The sequence below is a fragment of the Coenobita brevimanus genome, chromosome 40, assembly GCF_032717465.1.
Source record: "Coenobita brevimanus isolate Jiangsu-jjx chromosome 40, ASM3271746v2, whole genome shotgun sequence".
In the NCBI taxonomy this organism is placed as follows: domain Eukaryota; kingdom Metazoa; phylum Arthropoda; class Malacostraca; order Decapoda; family Coenobitidae; genus Coenobita; species Coenobita brevimanus.
The window spans coordinates 26,797,458-26,809,077 of record NC_136993.1 but is presented as its reverse complement, the minus strand read 5'-3'; positions in this window follow the sequence as shown (position 1 = coordinate 26,809,077).

The window sequence follows — 11,620 nt, the reverse complement described above, 5'->3', positions numbered from 1 at the left end:
CTGTCTTCTCTTTGTCCTTCTCTGTAACCTTGACCTGGTGGTATCCTGCCTTCATGTCTAAGATGGAGAACCACTTAGGACCTGACAGAGCATCCAGGGTGTCATCAATTCTTGGCAAGGTGTATGCATCCTTCACTCTCACTTCATTCAGGGCTCGATAGTCTATACAGCACCTTACTGAGCCATCCTTTTTCCTCGCCAGAACCACTTCTGATGCCCAAGGACTACTGGACTTTTCTATTACTCCTTGACTATGGAGATTCTTCATCACCTTCTCCATTTCTTGGTGTTGGACTGGCACCATCCTCCAAGCTGGCTGTTTAATTGGGTGGTGATCCCCGGTGTCTATACTATGCTCCACCAGATCAGTGCACCCCAGGTCTAGGTCTCCTGTGGAAAAGACATCAGCATATTCCATCAGCAGCTACCTCAACTTTAGCACTTGTGAACCATCCAGGGTTGACAACTCCTTGAGAAGAGGTCTTGTAGGTGGTCTGGCACGTACCCATCTTCCTTGACTATGCTCCTTTTACAGGCTTTCCTCCGATGCCACTCAGGGTCCACAGCCTGGCACAGTCCCACAATTTCCCCCTCGTTGATCTTCTGTGGCTCACGGGAGAAATTGGCCACCACAACTGGCAACTCATCTGCACCTGTTTCCACCGGCATTCTCCCCACTATCACCCCAGCCTTCGTCTTGAGCCATACATCAGGCTCCACTACCCCTATACAGCTGTCAAAAGAGCCACTTACCTTACACTGGAGCAACAATTCTGATTTGGGGGGTATCACTGTAGTAAAGAGTGCTCTCACTTCGCCGCCAAAACTGGTACATTTCACTGCTGTGATGAGAACTGACCTTCCCCAAACCTTCATCTTCATGGAGCATAAGTCCAGGTCACATCCCATGGACACAAGGTAGTCCAGACCCAGAAGGCAAGGATCCTCCATGTCGGCCACATAGACTGGTAGTGTAGCCTCTTGCCCTGCCACTTCAGTCCGGACATCCAGGGGTCCCGTCAGTTCTGCACAGTGCCAAGTTATGCCACACAGTTGTTCTGATGACTCAGGCAGATACCGACGATGTAACACATCAGGCCTCACAAAAGTCTGCTCTGAGGCCAAGTCAATTACCAGGGAACACTTCTTTCCATCTTTTCGCACACTGTGATTGCTGTCCTCTTGCATTTTCTCGGTGGTGGGGCTACTTGGGAAGAGCTGGCTGGTGGTTGCCCCTTTACACCAACCTCCACTAGTTTCCTGCTTCTTTCTCATCTTCTGCAACCTTCTTCTTGTCATCCTTTTTCTTTTTCAGACACTCGGAACTGAAGTGTCCCACCTCACTACATGTCTCACAAATGCAGCCTCCTCTGGTCTTCTCCTGTTCCCTCTTTCACTTGTAGCAGTCCTCTTTTCTGTGTCCTGGTTTTTCACAGTACCAGCAACTTCCCTCAAATTTTTCCTTTTCACATACCTGCTCCTTTCTTGCTTTGAATCCTGCACTACAACCTGCCTGAAAGGTGGATGTACTGGACCTGATGTAGGACTAAAATTCTAAAGCCCTGGCTAGTGCTTCTTGCTTGCTTCTTGGTTGTGCCTGCGTCACTTGCACTTTCAACTCTGCACTATCAAGAGCATCGATGAACTGGTCCCTCAGTAGACTAGCCAACAGATTAGGTGCTGCTCCAGGGCACACCTTGTACGCCATACTCTCCAGGTCATGAGCAAGCTGCTGTAGGGATTCTCCTCGAGCCCGTACATGGCTCCAGAATCTTGCTCGGTAAACCTCAGTTTGGTACATGGTTCCACATCTGCACTCCAGCACTTCTACTAAGGACTGATAACTGTTCTACTCCATGACTGACATCTGGCCCAGAATTTCCATTGCGGCATCCTTAACCCGTTAACTGCTCTATACAGCCTGGGCTGTTCCAAGTGAGACTGCTCAATACAGCCCTGACTGTGCAGGTGATTTTCGAATATAGTGCCATGGTGACCAAGGCCGACCCATGCAAGCATGTTTGAGCCTTCAGAACTGAAACGGAAACCGAAACCGAAAAAGAAATCGAAAACCATACATTCCAATAGGGTATCAGACTCTTCGATGTTCTTCCACGCCTTTACCAAGGTAAATATTGAGCTAATATTTTGTAACTATATACTGTGGCATGTGTTCTCTGAATTCCTATGACATAATTTGGCCCTTGGGAAATTTGATTTTCACCCCTATGTCTGCGCACCACGGACACCTCCAAAAAACTGCCATGCGCAGTTAACAGGTTAAGGCTAGTAGCAAGCTGCACTGCCCTCTGCCTATCATCCCAACCATTCTGATCCGCAATTAACTCAAACTGTGCACGGTACACTTCCCATGATACTCTACCATCAAATTCCTAAGGTTTCTTTTTAACTGGGCCCCCAGTATAGCCATGCACTTCACTAGTTTGGAGCCTAAAAACTGGGGCATCATAATTAAGACCAGGACTTAAATCTGCTACATTCTGATTATTCGACCCTGTAATGCTACCTTTAGATGCCTGGGATCCGTCAAGATTCACCATACACTGTCCATTCCTTTCATATGCTCCCTGTACACTAACCTGAGGCTCAGCAGTGCAATATTTCTCTACAGCCTCAATTTTCTCACTAATTATCTTCACATGGTCAACTACATGTTTCAACTGGTTATCTACATACTGTCTACACTCTGTCACTATTTCCTCACTAATTGTCATCAGCTGGTTGTCTACATGTTGTTTCCACTCAGTCACATTATTGCTTACCTCATACTTCTGCTGCCGTAGCTCAGCGTATACCTCCTCCTTCAGTTGTTCCTGTTCTTCCTTCATTTCCCCTATTAAAGCATCTAGCTGTCCTTGCATTCTCAGTTGTAATTCCCTCTGTTGCTCCCATAATGACTCCTGAAGCTGTTCATGCCATTCTTTTTGTTCTTCATTCTGTGCCTGCAATTGTTCTTCGTTTTTCTTTCTTCTGTGCCCGTAATTGTTCTTCGTTTTTCTTTCTTCTGTGCCTGTAATTGTTCTTTGAGTTCTTCACGTTGTGCCTCTAGTTTATCACTCTGTGCTTGCTTTAGTTTCACGATTGTCGCCAGGGAAATTTCCTCCTCCTCCCCAGCTCGAGATCTTGTCTTCACACCTTCTGCTTCCATGTTGAAGGTTAGACTCACTGCAGCCCTAAATAATCCCACCCCTGACACCAGTGTTATGTTCCCCACCCCACACTGCCACAGGCTCCAACAGCACAGTACAGGAAGGACGTTGCCCAGTGAGCTGTTCTTCCAATGGTCAGCCTTTAGGTGTGCAGTACACAAGACCAGCTGAGGCGAAAATAAACACTGGCATCTTAAAGTTCATAGTGTTTATTTTCCAAATAATTCCACTTAATGCTGTCCAAATTCTCCTGTCCTCACAAGCACTGGAGCTATACACACTTTACTACTTGTAATTACACTTAAAGCTTAACAACACTTCACAGTTATTACACTTAATGCTTGACACTTCATTGTTTTCTCAAGTACCTATGATATACAATCGTCAATAACCCGTCACTGTTTGCCATTGTTTACACAAGTACCAAAAATATATAATCGTCACTGACACTGCACTGACACTCCACTACACCAAAACCAAAACCAACCGCACTTCACTCAAACTGACCTGAAACCTGACTAAACTTGTAATAATCTCTACCCCATCTTTATATAAGCTTGCATCTAGAAAGACTTACTTCTCAAACATTCTCGGACATGCCGGTCTTGTACTTGCACCTAACAACAGTTACCAACTAGGAGACATCAAAACATGCTAAAGTCTTCTTACATTATTTACCACTCTAAATCATTTACCATACTAACTTAAATTACACAATTTAACAAGCAATCACTTAAATAAGACATTACAGGGAAAAAGGGCACAAAAAAATGAATGTTTAACTTACAAAATAACTACTCTCACAAACATCAGGCAAACTGGTAACTCTGATGACTCGTACCGGAACTTACGGTACGAGAAACGTCTCGAAGGTACGAGACTATCTAACTGGCAAATCTCCCTTCATAACAACATATATATATATATATATATATATATATATATATATATATATATATATATATATATATATATATATATATATATGAAGCATTTGGCCTCTCTGGCTCCTTCGAAATCTTTGCAAATGAGAAATAAAGACCAAAAATGGCAATGGTAAATATATTTGGTTTTGGGGGGAAGAGTAACTTTTGCCCAGCTGCACCATGACAATTCCGTTGTTCATGGGACCATAGATCACTGCCGTGAGTAGTGTTGAAATTTCTTGTCACCTGCCTGCAAGTAATTGAAAACTGGGGTGGTTTCCGACCTTTTTATCCCTTTATGCACATCCAAGATGATCCTAAACAAAATTTTCTTTTTAAGTTTGTTAACATGACTGCTTTTGCTTGATGCTTTGCACTAAGTTCGCATTAGACTGAGAAAAATATATAATTTTATATGTTTATTTCGTCCTCCTTTTTGACTGAGACAAGATTCAAACCCCGGTTCTTCAACTCGTGAATAAAATATGGGAATGACCGAAATGATCGAGCTCGTTGTTTTCTACTTGTGAATGATGTATGTGTGTGATCTAATTACTGATATTGCATTACCTGCACGTTATAGGCACTAATCACGTATTGTAACCTTTTGTGCAAACAATCGAGACCAAAGTAGAAGACAGTAACTGGACTTTAACAACCATGAAGCTGATTTAAACTCTAGAAATAGTCAAGAGTTATAACACCTATAGCCCAACACGGGATGTAGTATGGGGATGCTTAAAAAAAAAAAAAAAAAATGCCCTCACGATGCACCAAGGTCTCAAATACTCTACTCTTCTCACCTTAACTTTGCCTAGAGATTCGACATTTAGCAGCGCATTTCACGAAGTTCACTGGCAGAACAGGACACTACAAGCGCTCTACGTTCTTGTCATCACTTCTTGATGACTTGGATCATTTTCTAGTGTTAACTCTTTGAGAATTTCGGCCCTCCGCCGATTGTGTCTGTGCCAGATGCAGCCGGACTCACATAGAGCGTGCCATCACGCAGCTATATTTCTACTTAATCGGCCACTGTACACTAACTTTTTAGGGTACACTAATGAATTTGGTACCGTTTTAAAGCTGAATAGTTGCTCTTTATCGCGGTATGGTTGAAAAAGGTAAATGCGATAGCTAAAAGGACAATAGGACGATTAGAAGTTAGCCGAAAAGGGAAATTCGCATACCCCTCTGTAGATAATTTTGGTAAAAAAAAATTATTGGAGTTGCATGAAATTTGGTAAAACCATGTCAATCTACAATAAATTCCCCTTTTATTGATACATAGGTTATGGCAATTTATGTTAATGTTCACAGAGAAAAGTGAAAGCTCTCGCTGTCACACTGGCAAATATCCATGCTGGTAATACCGATATTATTTATGGCAAAAATCTATTTATTATGCATATCTATCTGATATACTCGTCACTGTAAAAACAAATAGTTGGAAAAGGATAAACAGGTTAGTGTATGTGGAATAAGGCCATTTAAGAGATGGAAAACATGCTATATATATGTATATATATATATATATATATATATATATATATATATATATATATATATATATATATATATATATATATATATATATAGTATGACTCGAATTCGAGTCATCATATTCTCAATGGCTGGATTTATGATGACGTGAAATCACGCCGTCGGAATCTCAGAGGGTGCTACTGCTAAAATTCAGGGCTGATTCAGTACTGATGATGGGGAAAGGTCAATTTATATATATATATATATATATATATATATATATATATATATATATATATATATATATATATATATATGTATGTATATATATATATATATATATATATATATATATATATATATATATAAAAATATATATATATATATATATATATATATATATATTCATCGTATGGAATATATTAACAAAGACAACAAAGACAGGTTCAAAATTTCACTGCAGGAGATCATTCCTAGGCTGTAAAAAATACAAAAAATAATCTTGGGGTGACAACAGTAATTCAGTAATGTCTCTATCGTAATGATTTATAATCACATCAAATGCTTAAATTGGACTGTTACATATTTCTATTTAAATTCTAAGTGTATGTAACAATACTTGAATTCTCCCGTCCACCAAACATAATCAACATGGGATAGAGAAATGTATACATGCTATTATTTAGTTGAAGTGGCGATGATACCAGGTTAACAATGGCTCTTTTAATTTGTCATAGATTCTTTACCTTTTGCGTCTTATTTCACGTAGTTCAGCGACCGAAAAGGAGAAAACTGTTGTTATACATCATCTTCCTAGCACTTGTTGACCAGCGTCACGTTCTACCATTAATCTATTGTTACAGTTCAGCATTTAAGGTAGAAGCTTGACAGTTTTAGGCCATATTATAGTAAAAAGATTAGAATTATTACTAATTTAAGCCAAGTTAGAGAAAAAGGTTATAACAGAAGCCACTTAGATGTAACACAATCGTCATCTTATAGTAAACTATTAATGCATGCTAATAGTATAATAGCAGGTTACAGCGATACTCCTAACTGACTGTATGCTTAGTATGAAAGACACAAAAATTATTGTACAAGTGGTGAAATGTGTATGTGTGTGCATCGCCATCTGTTGAGCGTAGGAAAGCTCCTGTGACTCTCACTCCATTTCGTTCCCTGTGTAACTTTCTTTCACTTCTTATCTTGGTTGCTACTCTTATGTCCTATATGTCCATTTTCTTTTTTTTTATCTCTGTGAAACATGTAGCCACGGCCATTTCTTCATTTTGTATGCTACTGTAATATCATCTACATTCCTATGCTTTCTTGTCGATGAATCTCAATTCAGTCTTTCCATGTACTACCTAGCACAGTCCATCCCTTTCCACTCAGAGCTTCCAGTCCAAGTTAGAATTGGAAGGTTACACTGACTACATAACTTTTGTACTTATACAGGTATACAGTATTCTTATCCTTGAAGATGTAACTTTGCTTAACAAAACACCTCCAACTCGTCCTTATTTTCCATTTGATTTCTTTGTCGTCAAAGTACACAAAATACTTATATATATTTGGTACATTTCTCATTGATACAGAATGGACTCTCTCATCGACATAACTGTTTTCTTCATATTTAACTTTGAGCTTACTTTCAGACTGCCCATATTCAAAATGTAATTTCACGCAGTACCTTCCCAAATTCAATGAAAGAATTTTTTTTTTTTTTTTATGTGTCCGACTCTGGGCAAAGGCTTCAGGGCCTATATCTCGGGGGCAGTAGCCTATCGCAAGGCCCAGTAGTCCTCCTACACCTCCACATGTCACCACTTCGGCGCTAACACCCACCGTCCATATTGAGTACATGCTAGGGCTGTCTCATACAGGACTGGAGTACTGGTATTAGCGGTGGTAATTTTGACATGTCGGTGGATCATCTGGTAGATCAGGAAAGTCTGCTTTTTATGAAATTCACATCCTTAAACTGTTTCCTGCCCCAGCCGGGATTCGAACCTGGGTCCATCAGGACTGCAGGCCGTCTCTCTACCGATTCAGCCAGCGAATCGAAATGTGATCAAACACTCTCAGTATATGATTCCCTTGCCATCTCATTCCATATTTCCCAAGCGCTCTCTATGAATGCACTGAATTACTCGGAGATGCTGTGTCCCCTTGTGTAATACATCTCTTTACCGGTATGTTATACTGTGTATATACTTATGAAGCTTTATACTAACAATGACACCTCCTTATAACATTGAGTTTGTATATATATATATATATATATATATATATATATATATATATATATATATATATATATATATATTATTAGTTTCCGTGTGCATGCTTCTGTATCAGAGTGAGGCTAGACTGATTTCTTCTGAAGGGGTGTATTTGCTACTTTTGCCATCCTCAAAGGACGAGATCTTCGCCACCAAAGCCGAAAGAGCAAGTGCCTTCACAAGTGCAGCAAGTGCTCGTGTATATTCTAATACCTAAATATATGTTTTATTTATATACCTAGTCTTTGCATTGCTATGACTGACCCTCTAACTCAGTGGTTTTTCTTCATAATCATTTAATGTCATACACAGAAGAGTGGTGCATTCTGAAAGTGTCTCCACTGTTGTGTTTATATTTTTATTATGATCTATTCTTGAAAATCTAATAAGAATTGTGGCTTGTTCTTTGTAAAGCTAATTTGTTTTGTTTCGACATTAGCGAATACATTGTAAAGAATAGAAAGAATACTTGTTTTACCAATTTTCATTTTCGCCAGACGTTTATATTTACTTTAAGGAAATGTCTCTTTCAGTGGAAGGATTGATGAAGGTTATCACCCTCCACTCTAATAAATCTCTCCTAAACTGAAAAAAAAAAAAAATAAAAAAAAAATGAAGATAAAATTTTGTCGGCTACTTGAAGAATAATATAAATATCGCCTGCTGTTAACACTCCACTACGATTACTTATTTTGTATCCTACACTTCCTACCACCAGGCATTTATTCAGCCCGCGAAAAACATGTCGTACTCAGAGTGTTCATGAAGGTTATAATTATCTATTCCCTCATTTTGGAAGTAGTGACAATATAATGACGCATGGCACTGAAGTCGGGTTTGCTATTCTGATTTTTTTTTTTTTTTTCTGGTGGACAACGAGGTCGATTAATTAAGATTTGTAAGAAGACGTTAAACAACAACTGATGTACCAGACAAAATTTTTATTAACTTTTTGGTCTTAAATGACTTTCTACTACGGTATACTTCGAGCATTTTATCATATAGTACGTAAACAGTACAACCAGATAAGCCATTATAGAATATAATCAAACACTTAAACCCAAGTGATTTAATATATAGCATGAATGTACCTATTAAATGTACCTATCTTACAAACTCATGTCGTGCTAGAGTTTTGAGTGCTTAAATCTTATTATAGGATAAACTTGGCAGTGAAACCTACGTAACTAGAAATTGGTCTATTGTACCCCAGAAAACACTAATTTCCCCCCCCCCTAGCAGCCGGACTCGCGGCCGGTGACGACCGGGCGATTGAACACCCCACACCCGCCTCCCCTGCTCCAACCCCAGCGTATACGTTGTTGGACAGATGTGGAACGGCCAAAGCTGGTGACGTTACAGTGTGTCAGTATTGTTTTTATAGACAATCTAAACCAGTAAGGGTAAGTATATGAAAGTATTTATACTAGGAAGAAGGAACCAAAGGCAACGAGCCCGCAATATCTGTTCCATCCAAGAGAAAAAAAAAAAAAAACAATAGAGAGCCAAATTCAAGATCCGATCATTTCGAGATGCCCGGACACACTGCGTTTGAAAGACTGGAGATCATAGCTAGCAGGAAATACAGACAGAGGGAAACAGTCCCAGAGTTGACCTGTTGTATAAATGAATGGCTGGGAGTAACGGTCAACTTTTGCATTAGAGCGTTGGACAGAAAAGGGATAAGAGTTTGCAGCTAGACGGGTGCTACGCGCCAGTCGTAGAGGTGCAGGAATGCAAGCAGATAGTTCAGAGGAGCAGTGACCATTGAAGTAGCGATAGAAAAGAAATAAAGATGCAACAGTGTGGCGAAGAGACAGGTTGAAGGGAGCCAGTAAGAGGAGGAGAGTTAATGAGACGAAAAGCCTTTGACTCCACCCTATTGAGAAGAGCTGTATGTGGGGAACCTCCCCACAAATGAGAGTTGTACTCTAAACAGGGATGAATAAAACCCGTGTATAGAATCAACAACTGTGCAGGAGTAAAAAAGGTACAGAGTCGGCTTAGCACACCTAATTTCTTGGAAATAGATTTTACAAGAGACGTAATATGATATTTCTAAGATAAGTCCCGAGTGAATGAAACCCCAAGCATGTTCAAGGATGATACAGGATTAAGCAGCATATTATTAAACATTAGTGGGTACTCCTGCAAAAGATTTTGTTGGGTTGATAGGTGTAAGAACTGAGTTTTTGATGCATTAAAAACAAGATTATTTTTACCCCAGTCAGAGATATGAGCCAAGTCAGACATTAGGTGTGCCATGGCCTCATCCCTTGTTTGTTGAAGTAACTGCTGACATGGACACTCCGGGAACCGAATGGAAAGGTGAAGGGTGGAATCATCGGCGTACGAGTGGATAGGATTAGATGTACAGCTTAGAAGGACAGTGATGAATAAAAGGGAGTTGGTGATAGGATAGAGCCCTCAGGAACACCACTGTTGATAGATCTAGGAGAAGAACGATGGCCGTCTACAACTGAGCTATAGAACGACCAGAAAGGAAGCTATAGATGAAGGCACAGATAGAAGTATAGAAACCATAAGAGGGAACTTTGGAAATTAAAGATTTATGCCAGACTCGATCGAAAGCCTTTGAGATGTCAAGTGCAATGTCAAAGCTTTCGCCAAAGTCCCTAAAGGAGGATGACCAGGAGTCTGAATGATAGGTGAGAAGATCGCCAGTGGAGCGTCCCTGACGGAACCCATATTGACGATCAGAAAGTAGGTTGTGATAGGAAAGATGCTTTAAAATTTTTCTATTAAGAGTTGACCAGAAAACTTTTGAGATACAGGATGTTAAAGCTATTGGACGATAGTTAGAGGGTTGGGAATCGTCACCTTTCTTTGGGACCGGCTGAATGAGAGCAAACTTCCAGCAAGAAGGAAAGGTACAAGTTGATAGACAGGCGAAAGAGTTTACCTAGGCAGGGTGTATGCACAGAAGCACAATTCTTGAATACAACCGGAGGGACTCCAACACGCTCATATGCCTTGTTAGTACTGAGACCTGTGATGGCAGAAAATACATCAGCTGAAGAAATTTTAATGTCAGCCATGAGGAAGTCAGAGGGGGGAAAGTGATGGAGGAACAGCGCTGGAATCGTCTATCGTAAAGTGGAGCTGGAGGAGAAAGTCTGAGCGAAGAGATGTGCTTTATCAGTAGAAGAAATAGCTACAGAACCATCACAGTAAAAAGGAGGAGGGAAGGATGGTGAGGTAAAGTTGTTAGAAAGGTTTTTGGCAAGGTGCCAGAAGGAGCCAGAAGAATTCGACTTGGAGAGTTGAGAGCATTTATTACGGATTAAATTATTTTTAGCAGAGCGAAGAACAGACTTTGCACAATTCCGGGCAGAAATGTAAAAAAGATGTGATTCAGGGGTGGGATGGTTCCGGTGTCTTTTATAGGCCCTTTCCTTGTTACTGACAGCATTAGAACAAACGTGAATATACCAAGGTTTCTTGCACTGATCCAAGGATATTAGAAAGGAATGTATGTTTCCATGCCTGAGAGAATAACTTCCGTAATACGCAAGGCACACTCAGATGGCTCACGGCCATGGAAGCAATAATCATTCCAAGGAAAATTAAAGAAGTACTGCCTGAGGGCCTCCCAATCCACAGCTCCAAAGTGCCATGGACGACGTTTCTTTGGAGGGTCCACAGGCCGTACCGGAGCAACAGGACAGATTAAGGTAATAAGGTTGTGATCGGAGGAGCCCAAAGGAGAGAAAAGATTAATTGTGTAAGCAGA